The sequence below is a fragment of the Aulonocara sp. 'chitande type north' Nkhata Bay genome, linkage group LG8 (genome assembly GCF_057382095.1).
Source record: "Aulonocara sp. 'chitande type north' Nkhata Bay isolate Kocher_YH1m ecotype deep benthic linkage group LG8, A_spYH_male_GT1.1, whole genome shotgun sequence".
Classification (NCBI taxonomy): Eukaryota; Metazoa; Chordata; class Actinopteri; order Cichliformes; family Cichlidae; genus Aulonocara; species Aulonocara sp. 'chitande type north' Nkhata Bay.
Window position 1 is genome coordinate 7,544,332 of NC_141351.1, and position 12,920 is coordinate 7,557,251.

A 12,920-nucleotide genomic window follows, 5' to 3' on the forward strand; every position below is an offset into this window, starting at 1 on the left:
TGTTTGTGCCGACAACATATAGACATATAGAAAATAATATTATGGGATTCTAAATATTACATTACTTTGGACCTCTGATCTCTTCAAGGTCGAATAAGGTCAAACTTTTTTTAAAAGCATTTTATTTTGAAAACTATGCTTAAAATTCTACTTCCTTTGTTTGCATAAAAATCACGTTGTCACAATTTACCTCTGACCTTACTTTACGATTTCACATCTGCCTTAAAGAAACTATTTGGAAAGAAGTTTAAAGTACAGTGTAATTAATTTCAAGTAGAGTGTAATTTAGCCGAAGAACAATGATCTTATATTGTAAGTACACTGTACTTTTCAGGATGTGTTATGGAGCAACCTGCCTTTTTATATCATAATGTTTTACATTGTTATTTAATATTTATTCTGCGGATGCACACGATGAATAGTGTATTATTTAATTCATCTTTTCTTAAGATTACTTAATTTACTTATAAAAATTGCTTATACACAAATAAGTTACATATCATTTGCTTCTGCTTTCTTGTATAATACCTGGAAGTTAGGCAAGGTTAAGACACTTCATAATGCGTCACATGCAGAGAAAATTAAGATGCTTTTACCAATTACCAGGAAATTAAGCCGTTTTTAAAAATGCTTACAGTATAATTATTTTTTATTTCTTTGTAAAAACCTAGTGTACCTATTTTTAAGTATTCGTAACAGCTATAACTATGTTGCAATGTGCATATTAATACAATTACACCTTTAATGCATCGTATCTAAAAAATAATAGTACTCAAAATTATCTCATGTGTATTAAAGTATATTAAAGAATTAAATTAAAATTATTATTTTTTAAACAGGGCAAATAACAAAAGCCTGTACTGCAAACTTCTTATAGTCAGTTTAAAACAAAGAAAACAAAATTATTATGCATACAAAATGCATTACTATTCCCTTAAAAGCAAATACTGCAGAGAGTGTGAGCTGCCTGGGCAAATGTTTGTAGTTTGCAGTGTTTTGCCAGAGTAATACTGTGTGAATATAATAGAGGGGGGAAAAAATCTTACTTTAAGACGTGCGCTTCTCTTTATTCTCTGAACACAGTAAGAAAACGTTCGTGCGACGTGTCAGTATATATGCTAGTATTTCTGAAACACATCATACTTCTCCAATGTATGCTCAATCATCCAACTATGTCCCACTTTTTGGGGCATACTTTTCCAAGCTTGTGAGAAAAGGCACAGCGATCCATACAAAACTAAATGCATTTATATAATGTAAGTCTAGTGTGAATGTCTATTGTATGTTCCTCATTTTCTAAATGCTAAATGTAGTATTGCTGGAAACAGTGTGGCTGTGAGCGGAGACAGCTCCATGGAGCAGAGCCTGAAAGTGACAGACTCCATAATAACAGGATGTTTACAGCATGCGGAAGCCCTGCCAGGGACAACCACAAGCAGGCAGCAACTTTGGCTGTGGCTGGAAACACGAGTGAAGAGGAAATGCAGGCCGGCCAGATTCCCTCCAGATGCACCGAATATAACCTCACTGACTGCTGTTTTGTTTACACAGAGTCTCTACCTGCTTGGGGTCTGTTTAAGTCTTTCTTTTTTCCACAGTGACCCCTGGAGAAAGAAAACACAGCTGTATGATGGCACACAGTGATGGCTGATGGGGTCAGCTGCAGGTGACAGTGGACAGACAGAAATTGGTGGTTTCTGACATTTAGGGTGGGTTGAAGCTTGTTCACTGTCACCAGCTGTTTCTTTTCGACCATCAGTGTTCAAATTTTGCACCAGACATCACTTCTCCAATGAGCACTTGTGAACTTGAGTAAATAGTAGTGTAGGGTGTGAATACTTCCTGTTTGCCATAGGACAAAAAGGCCTTCTGTCACCTGGTGGGTATCATCATTTCGTCTGAGTTGATCTGATCAGATTCCTTTGGTGTAAAGAATTTTATCAAAACAGTTATAAAAGAGAGCTTGAGTGTGTCTTTAAGCTTTTTGGACCAGGACAGAAGTGGCTACATAGAACAGGGTGAGTTACAGTTGAGTCACATGCACAGAAAGCATTCTGATCTGATATATAAAATCACCTTTTGCCAAGACAATTTTAGTGTGTTGTTCGTTTCTGTGTTTCTTGTTCACTTGTCACTTCACTGCTCTCGGTCAGGCTCTTCTTGGAGAACTCTGTGAAGGAGCAAGACCTCTGACCCCAGCAGACACCAGAGCTTTCCTCCTGGAGGGAGACTTGGATGGTGACGGTGAGATCGGCTGGGAAGGTCAGTGTGTCTGAGTACAACTAACCAAAGATATAGAGTTCACATTTTTATTTTTGTGCTTTTTCAGGCATGTGTATTTGATTTGATGCCATAGTCACACATCTGTCTGCTTCCCAGGTGTTGCTGCCCATTCTAAGCTTGACATCACTTCCGCTTTCCCACGATGTAAAGCTGATTGTGACATCACTAGTCTCGTCCAATCAGCTTTTTGCCAGCCTTCTTCGGGCCAATCAGCTGTGATTCTGTGTACTTTAAATCTCACTGGACATTAGTCATTGTCCCTTGCAGATGCCTTCATGCAACCCACCTCCTCCCCATCATCACCTCTCGCTCATCTTTCAGGCTCCATTCAAGCCTTCATCTTCATCTCCACCACCAGCATCTAGACTCCAGGGGGTCCTACCATAATCCCTATAACTGCTGGGATTTCGTTCAGTGACGCGCCATCGGAGTCTAACCACCAAATACCTCAAACTGAATTCTGTATATTAATAAATTATGTTCAGTTCCATCATAAATGATCCCTCCTTATTGAAATGAAGACAAGCACTCCTATAGAAAACAGTAGGAACAGCTTTAAAAATAGGTCTTTAGTCATCACATGTTTATTATATAATTCAATTCTAATTTATATTGTACCATTATATTTATTCACCAGCCTTGTGGTCAGGTCTTATTCTGAAAAAACAAAAATCATTTTCACACTTTTTTTTCTTTTTGTGGTTTCTTTGTTTATGAAAATAATAAAGCGCACTCATCATTAACAACAATGAGCAGTGATTGCAAAGAAAAATCTTTTCCTGATTATGTCCGTTGTCATTTTGAATCCCAGATCCCAGGTGCTGGTATCAGTGGCAGTCACCAGCTATAACATGATCTCTTGACAGTGATCTGTCAACCTTACACTGTCTTTTACTTTGCAAAGCTAAAATGTAGCTGGTGTCTTCATCTAATATTTTTATTTTTCAGAGTTCTGGTCAAGTCTGCACAAGATCTGAATGATTTACTGCATGGGGATGATCCTTTTCCTACAGTAAACCCCAAGTTAGATCTCGCTTCTCTGCTTTGTGTCCCTGTTAGAATATATGTTTCTTCATGGTGTGACTTTTACTAGCCAGTGAGAGACACAGATGAGTAGTTACAGTAAAACCTATTGTTTTGATGTTATATTGAGCACTGGGTCACATCCAGGCTAGCCAAGGGGGTTGGGGAGGAGTACACAGGAGACTTTTGAGTCTCCACTTAACCGCACGTGCAATTTTCCAATCAGCAAATGAAGTCGCCCCAGTTTAACACTCCGTGCGCAGTAATTGGTGTGAATATGTTTACATTTAGATTCCATGTGTTCAGTATTTATCCCGTGTTCCTTGAAATCATTTTAAAGAGGTGATTGATTGATTTGCTATAGATGCCAAAAAAAAAAAAATCATCAAGACTACAGATGAGCCATTAGAAGAAATGGTTTCTTCTGCCTTTACATTTTACATTCTCGTACAGCTAATGCAGCACAAGGCTCTGGGTTAATATAACTCCTTATTTTAACAGATCGACTGCATGCATTCATTCCTACACCGGGTCTTTAGTATCTATGGAGAATATTAACAATTAAGGTGGGGATCGTGCAGTTTAATTTTCACTTAAAGTTTAACGTTACAAGAAAAGATATTCAGCCAGCATGCAACCAGCTTCAGTTAGAAAACAGTTTCCCAAGCATATCACATCTATTTGGTTTTTTCTTATTGTCTTTATAGATGAATGCTGGACAAAAAAGCTAACTTGTTACAGTTCGATGGTGAGGGCTCAAGCGCAGGACTCCAGAATCAGCTGTACACAATAATTTATTTGCAGAATCCACATTGTGTATTTATGGGAAGTGCAGGGCAGTGCTATATACAATTAGGTGAGGGACGGGGCTCCGGGGAAATCCACGGGGGTAGTCACGCATTCTCCAACTCTCCACACTCACAGCCACAGGTTCACTCTTCCACACTTGACACAAAGAATCGCACGGGGAGGGAATCCAGGAGGTCTGTAGACGGGGAGACGAGGATTAGTTACACAGTTCACTTTTAAACACTTGAGCTTAGCTTAGCTGTAGACTTGACATTCACTAACGCCTGGCAGACAACAATCCAGCGAAGAACAGCAGTCACCTCCTGGCTTAAATGCTGACCGCCCTGATTAGGCTCACCGACGGCGTGAACCCACAATGACTTCCGCCTCGGCGATAGAGAAGAGGAGAGAGAGAGAGTGGAAGTTGGAGAGAAAGACAGAAAAAACCTCAGATCAGCTGGACGACATAACTACATTATCACCAAAAGGAATTCAGATTGTTAAGAGTATAAATGGTCGTGTAAAATGGTGCTTTACCACTAAAAGTCCTGCATTTATTTGTAAGTAACAGAAAAATGTTCATCAGCTGTTAGTAAATTACTCATTAATCGTGGATAATGGAAGTAAGATATACCAGTGTAATCACAGACACATGACTACAGAAAATAAAATAATGAAAAAATGAATAAAATTGCACTTTTAAAAAGCTAGAGATAGAAAATTTCACTAAACTTTTGTTCATAGTGAAAAAAAAAATTGTATTACATTTCCACCAAACTGTTTCACTGCAGTAGTAAGACGCAGGGCCAGATAGGTTGGATCAATACTAGTCCAACTTTATTTCTTCTTCTTCTTCTTCTTCTTCTTCTTCTTCTTCTTCTTCTTCTTCTTCTTCTTCTTCTTCTTCTTTTTTTTATCTTACTTCAAACACTACAGACTAAAAAAAGCTTATTGGTGCAAATTGCACCAGGGGTGCACAAGCAGGGCACAGTTGGCTCATGCAACTGATCTCTGGCAAACAGGAAAGTGGCTGTGAGGTGACTGGGTGTCTGGCAGAGCTTCGGAGTACCTGCATGACCCAGCAGAGAAACTCTGCGACGGGATTAAATTTCTGATCCGACGCATTTACAGTTCTTTTTTTTTTTTTTTCTCCTAAATGACATCAGAAACAGCAGTATGCGACATTACGTGATGGCAGAGCTTCAGTTCATCCTTTGTCATTTTTTTTTTTTTTTTTTTTTTTTAATAAATAGGACAGGGGGAATGAATGAGAGAAAGAGGGGGAGAGAAAGAAAGAAAACCAAAGGGGAGAAGAGACGGTGAGAAGGGGGGGGGGAAGAGAGAGAAAAAAAAAAAAGAACTCCTGGGTCACCTGTATGGAGAAAAAAAAAAAAACAAACAAAAAAAACAAACAGAGGAGACAGCAAACAACAAAGAGCAACATAATAATAGAGAAAACAAAGCACCATCACAATAAACTAGCTAGTCATAGATATCAATATTTACTAAATAATAAACGATATTGTGCAGCACGCAAGATAGACAGCGCACAGTGTGCTTTGAGGTAGCAGCCAAGAAAGCTTTAGTCCGCGTCTGTGAATACCCATGTGTGCATACCTGTGTGGATCAGCATGCTTGCATTCCAAAGGTTTCTCCATGTAATGATCTGCTAGGGAGTGTGGGGGGGCCACAGCCCCGTCCTCCAGGGTGTGAAGCGGGTATGGAGGAGATCAAAACTCCAGACATCCAGAGGCCCCCAGAACACAAGAGACCATGGAAGACCAACAGAGGGGCAGCCGCGCCACTGTTCCAGTAAGAGCTGAGGAGAGTCCCAGATGAGGGCTCGCCCAGCAGCCGCGGAGCAGAAGTCAGGGGGAGTTGCAGTGACGCGCCCGTGAGCTCCGCCGGCCCCCAGCTGTGCCTGAGTGACCGAGCCCTAGGCCGAGAGGCCGGGGGCACCCCACCTCCAAAGGGGCCCGAGCGAGCCCCAGGCCCCAGGCCCCGACAAGCGGCCGCCAAGGAGTGAGCCGGTGTGTACCCGGACGCCCACCCCCAGACACAAAGAACCACCAACACACCGACACCTGAGGGAGTCCGCCACCGGCAGGGGAAGTGGTGGTGGGTGGAGATAGGCCTCCAAACCTTGGAGGGCCTGAGGTGTCCCCAGAGAGGTGGCGTCTGATACCCAACCTGACATATAGACACAGACATACAGGCACACACAGACACAAACATCCATTCCCACCCTCATGCTCTCATATGCACTCACTCCACACTCAACCAACGTGGAGATAGACATAAAGAGACGCTGTACACACAATCACACTCCCCAAGCGTACTCTACAAACCGGGTCTAGGTACCCTTGCCCCTGGAGGGGGGAATTGCACCCAGACCCAGGTGGTGTTACCCTTTTCCCTGCGGTGGGGAGAGGCAGACCACCCCGACTCCGCAGCAGCAGGGAGGCTCCACACCCCAGACCGCAGTCGGACGGCCAACTCCTCCTACTAGCCCTCCCGCTCCAGCAGGCCGCAGAGAATGGGGGTGGGAGAAGACTCCAAACCTCCCTCCACCCGCTCATTGTAGTGTTGATGCATATGTGTTCTAAGGTGCAATTAAAACCCAGGAGGGCATGGAGCTACCTGCCAAGGAGCAGCAGGTAAGCGCATAGTCCCTCCTGCTAGCCCTCAATGACTAAGTGTATTTAAAATTGAGAGGTGGGCAACGACGTCAGGGGTGAGGTATACACCCTGATGGTAATTTGGACTCCGTGATTGTGCCCACCCCCAAGATCCTATATGTATGTGTAATGAGAGTGTGAATAATGTGAATGTCTAAGTTGTGGGATAAAATTGAGGCAGAGGCAGCCAGAAGGGGACAGAGAGGGGGGGGGTAGCCTCCTCTGCACCCTGGTGACATACCCCCACTCCAAGGCCCTGCATGTGTGGGTGGTTGTGGAGGAGCGGGAAGAGGGAGGCAGCTGGAGATGGGGAGGGAAGGAAGGGAGGGGCAGGTAACCCCTCCCTGGGGCCAGCTCCCCCGCTGACCCCAGTAGGCACTCCCACCCTCCGCGACCCGCCAGGGAAGGGGGGCCCAGGCCCATCAGACCGGGGCCCAGTGCAGTAGCGCCCTCCGGCTCCACAGAGCCCTGGACAGTCCACCCAACCCCACCACAGAGAAAACTGCACCCACCCCACCATCCACACATCTTCCAGACTACATAAGACGGTAGACGCCCAGGCTGAGATCTTCCTCTACCTCTCCTGTATCTCCCCCTCCTGCAGAGAGTTCCTGAAGAGAAGAAAGCTCCTGCAAGATGTGACCATCCCCCCCACCAGTTGAAGAGCCCCCCAGGCGGCTCGACGCACCGGCGGCACCCTGCTCCAGGGCCGGGCCCCCATGCACCCACCCGCCCACAACCCCGGCAACACACCAACCAGGACCCAAGCCCCCGAGGCCCGGCCCGGGCCCCAGCCCAGAGACGGAGCGCCCCCAGAACCTCACGCCCATCCCGGACCCACCCAGGGGCAGCCAGGTTGCCAGGTCAGTAACCCACGTCCGTCAGCACAGACCCTCCCCTAGCCCCGCTGCACGCAGCCGCGAGGAAACAGTCACCTGAGAGCCAACAGAGCCCCCAACCGGACGTGACCGCTACCCCGGGTTGAGCCCCCCAAGGAAGATGCCTCCGGGGAACCCCCCGACGCCCTAAGCCTGTCCCTACCCCCTCACCAATCACAACAGTGAAGGCGGGACCAAACTATGACCCCCCACCCCCACTAGGTGATGGAGCTGATAAAAGGGGCCCAGAGCAATTGATCTAATGTGGTGGCAGAGGCTGTGTCAAGACTAATGTAATCTAATAGATAATTTCTATATTGGTTAGAATTAAGATTATTTTTATTTTTCCAGTTCATGAGGACTGTTTTCTTGGCTATGCATAGGGCAGTGAAGATCATATGGGCTATATTCTTTTCTGAAGTGACATTATCTAAGCTGCCCAACAAACACACTAAGGGGGAGGTTGGAATGTTACATTTCAGACACTTCGATAAGTCTTCACATATCTCGCGCCAAAACTTTTGCACTGGTGGACAGAACCAAAGAGCGTGGATGTAATTGTCTGGTGTATTGCCTTGACAGTGTGAGCAGTTGTTGGAAGATGTAAAGCCCATCTTGAACATCCGATGACCTGTATAGTGCACTCTATGAAGTATTTTGTATTGTATTAATTGCAGACTGGGATTTTTAATTAATTTAAAAGTTTTTAAGCAAATCTGAGACCAGAAGTTTTGGTCTAGGTTGACTGATAAATCTGCTTCCTACTTTGCAGTAGGAAGGGATATTGATTCATCTAATTTAGAAAGTGTTCTGTATATTTTAGATAATAATTTGGGGGATTTAAGAGTAAGAAAATGTGCCGCACTTAGTGGTGTTTGTAATTCAACTTGACTGAGGTTAAATTTCTTTTTTACTATGGATTTAATTTGTTGATATTCTAAAAACCTTGTCTTGTTGATCCCATATTGTTCAACTAGTCTGTCAAATGGAATAAATTCTGTTCCCTCTAATATATGTTCTAAGTATTTAATTCCTTTACAACTCCATTCTGGGAAATTAATCATATTATTGTTTTGTAATATGTCAGGGTTATTCCAGATAGGTGTACGTTTGCATGGGATTAATGAAGACTCCGTTATTTTTAGAAACTCCCACCATGCTGTTAGAGAAAAGCTGATGTTGATACTTTTAAAGCATTCATGTCTTTTGATGTTTGAGCTAATAAATGGTAGGTCTGAAATCTCTAGATCCTTGTATAGTGCCTGTTCAACATCTAGCCAGGGCTCAACTAAGAAGGTATGTTTTAACCATTCTGAGATGAACTGAAGCCTGTTGGCTAAGAAGTATTGGTGAAAATTAGGCAGATCTAATCCTCCTCTATCCTTGGTTCTTTGTAGCGTTTTTAAGCTAATACGCGGGGGTTTATCTTTCCAAAGGAATTTGGAAATATATGAATCCAGAGATCTGAACCAATCTTGTGATGGTTTGTTAGGGATCATCAAAAATAAGTAATTTATTTTTGGCAAGATCATCATTTTTATAGTGGCGACCCTTCCCATGAGTGATATGGGTAAAGATTTCCATCTAGTCAGATCGCCTTCTACTTTCTTTAGAAGTGGGATGTGGTTTAGTTTAGTTAAGTCTGAAAGCTTAGGAGAGACATTAATACCTAAATATTTAATATTTCCGGATTGCAGTGGGGCAGAGGAAGAATTATGGAAGGAGCAGTTAATGGGGAGAACTGTAGATTTTGGCCAGTTAATTGAATAATCTGAAACTCTTGAAAACCAGTTTATTAAAGTAATTACCTCAGAGAGGTTGGTTTGTGTGTTTTGCAGAAAAAGCAACACATCATCCGCATAGAGACTGATTTTATGTTCTATGTTCTTACATTTTATGCCCTTAATTGTTGTAGCCTGTCTAAATGCTGCTGCTAGAGGTTCGATAAAAATTGCAAAAAGTGAAGGGGAGAGTGGGCATCCCTGTCTGGTGCCCCTCAGGAGACAGAAGCTGGAGGATGTCTGGTCATTTGTTCTGATACGAGCCGTTGGGGAATTGTATAATATTCTTATCCAGTTTATGAAAGAGTTTCCAAAACCAAATTTGTGTAAAGTTGCGAATAAAAATTTCCAATTGACTCTGTCAAATGCTTTTTCTGCATCTAGAGATAATGGTTTCGATGTTTTTATCGTATGAGTAGTCTATTAAATTAAGTAATCTACGAGTGTTTGTTGAGGAGTGCCGACCTTTTATGAAACCAGTTTGGTCAGGATGAATTAAGAGGGGGGTCATTTTCTCTAATCTCTTTGAGAGAGCTTTGCAGATTATTTTAAGGTCTACATTTAAAAGAGAAATTGGACGATAGCTTGAGGGAAATAAAGGGTCTTTGCCTGGTTTTAGCAGGAGACTAATGTTGGCAGAATTCATATTTGGTGGTAGTCTGCCCTTTTCCTCGATTTCCTGCAACATGCTGTGGAATACTGGTGCCAAAATTGTCCAGAATTCTTTGTAGAATTCTGCAGGGAAGCCGTCTGGACCTGGAGCCTTATTATTGGGCATACTTATCAGGGCTTCCTGGAGTTCACTTGGCGTCAGTGGCGAATCCAGTTCCATTGCTTGACTGTCTAGTAATTTTGGAAGAGTTACGTTGTCAAGAAACAGATCAATTTCATTTTTAGATGGGTTTATTTGTGGTGAGTATAAAGTTTCATAGAAATCCCTAAAAATGTTGTTTATTCTTCCAGGATCATATATTGTGTTCCCCGATAAATCTTTAGCAGCACATATAGTTATTTTTTCTTTATTTATTTTTAGCTGGTTAGCTAGAAATCGACCTGATTTGTTACTGTGTTCAAAATTCTGCAAGCGAAGTCTTTGTATAAGGAATTGTGTTTTTTTATTAATAGTTTCATTTAATTCTAGTTTTGTTTTGCATATTTTGTTCAATGTTTCCTGATCTTGGTGGGACGCGTAGGCTTCTTCTAGTGATTTGATGTTTTTTTCTAATTCCTGAATATTTTTGTTTTCTTCTTTCTTTTTGTGTGATGAGAAAGAAATTATTTTACCTCTCATCACAGCTTTCCCTGCTTCCCATAGAACAGAAGCAGATATTCCGGGAGTGTCATTAAAGTCTAAATATGAAGTCCATTCCTTTTTAAAGTATTTAATAAAGTCTTCATCTTTAAGTAGTGATATATTAAATCTCCAGTTTTTACTTGGCGTAGTATTATTCTTGTGCATTAGTGTTAAAGATACAGGAGCATGATCGCTGACAGCTATAGGATGAATCTCAGTGTCTGAAATGTCACACAGCAGTGAGCTGCTGACCAAAAAATAATCCAGACGAGAGTAAGAGTGATGAACATGCGAGAAAAAAGTATATTCCTTACTGGTGGGGTGAAGAGAGCGCCATGCATCGCAAAGACCAAAGTCGTTCATATACTGTTTGATTATATTTGTGGACTGCCAATTACGCTGAGTTCCTGTTGTGTTGAGCCTATCCATTTCTTCATTTAGTCCAAGGTTGAGGTCACCGCCAAGAATGAGTGTGCAATCAAGGTGTTCAGAGAGTGCACTAAAAAAACCGTGGAAGAATGAGGGTTCATCAACATTTGGACCATATATACTAACAATACATAGTTTTTTGTTCAATATTGATAGTTTAATAATTAGAAATCTACCCTCTGGATCTATAACTGTATCGAGTACTGTAAAATTAACATTTTTATGTATTAAAATTGCTACTCCCCGTTGTCTAGAATTATAACCGGCTGCAAACACGTTAGGAAACTCAGGTGTTTTAAGTTCATTTAAACCTGTGACAGGTTTGTGAGTTTCTTGTAATAAAACAACATCTGCCTGTAGTTTTTTAAGCTGGTTAAATATTTTTAACCTCTTTCCTCTGGTGCCAGCTCCATTTACATTCCATGTGACAAACCTCAGCATGCCCTTAATTGTGCGTGTATGTCTAATGATGTATGCTGGGTGTTTCGTTTAGACAGGTGGAGAGAATATGGAAACATCCCTTGTTTGTAAATAGAAAGAGAAAAAGAAGTGTGGTGAGAGACTCCATAAGTCTGACTATGTGTGTGAATATTCACTAATATGAACAAGCGTGGCTTGCTTATGTGTCCTGCAAGTCTGTGCGTGCTGTGAGGCTGTTGTGAATGTGCTGCCGTTGAGCTGATGTGTTTGCGTGATCGTGTTGTGAAAATATGGAGAAATAGAGGGTGTTGTTTGTAGGTGAGTGGGGAAGTAGGTGACCACAGCAGTGAAAGACAAGAGAAAGAAAGAAACCACATGAACTGTGAGCGACAACAAAAAAAAAGAAACGAAATGGAAACATTCCAATTAAAGCAATGACGGAGGGTGACGGTGTTATATCTGCTATGACATCATATTGATATTACTAGCTTAAACTCATGTTAAAGGAGAGAGTGTGAATGAATAAGAAAAGAGTGTAGCGGGTTCTTATCTGGAGTGCAGTTAATATAACCACGGTGTGGTGCCGAGGTCGCGGTAAAGCTGTCCGTCCACGTAGAGCCGGTCCACGGCGATGACAGCACGGGAGCCTTTCTGGATGAAGCTACGTCGAACTGGGAACAGGACCTTGCGTCGTTCCAGGATCTCTTTGGGGAACTGGTCGACGCATTTACAGTTCTGTCAATGATGCACATTTATTTGCAACTTTCTCCCAGACGGCGAGTCACTCACCTGACTGGCAGAGGACAGAGCGACAGGAAACAAGGGTCACTTCTATTTCTGCTGCAGCACCAAAGAGCGACCTTCTGCTCTCAGGCGGAGATATTGATTCAATATGTGCACTCTTCTGCACACAGAAGGCAAAATATCTCTGTGGCCTAAACCCATTTCACAGGATTTTCTGAAATGTACATTTCAGAAGACGTCCTATGATCATTCGTTGCTGCTTCAGATTACAGGCTTGGTGGGTTTCATTCCTGCTGTGAGATATTTGTAATTTAAGCCTGATATTGAAGAAGGGCAGAAATAGTTACAGTATCTATGGCTGAGTCGTTTGAGGTGAGAGACCTCATTTGACCACAGCAGATGTTAAACGCCAAAGATTAGTTTTTCCAGAGTTTTTAAGAAGTAAAGAAAAAGCCCAGTGAAACACATTTTAAGTACAATTTGTGGCTTCTTGGACAACCTATGCCTGAAGACATTTCTGTGAAAGACTTATGGAGAACTGTAGCAGCAGCTAAACTAACAACGTATTACGTGTCCAGAGCTTGAAATTAAATATGTTTAA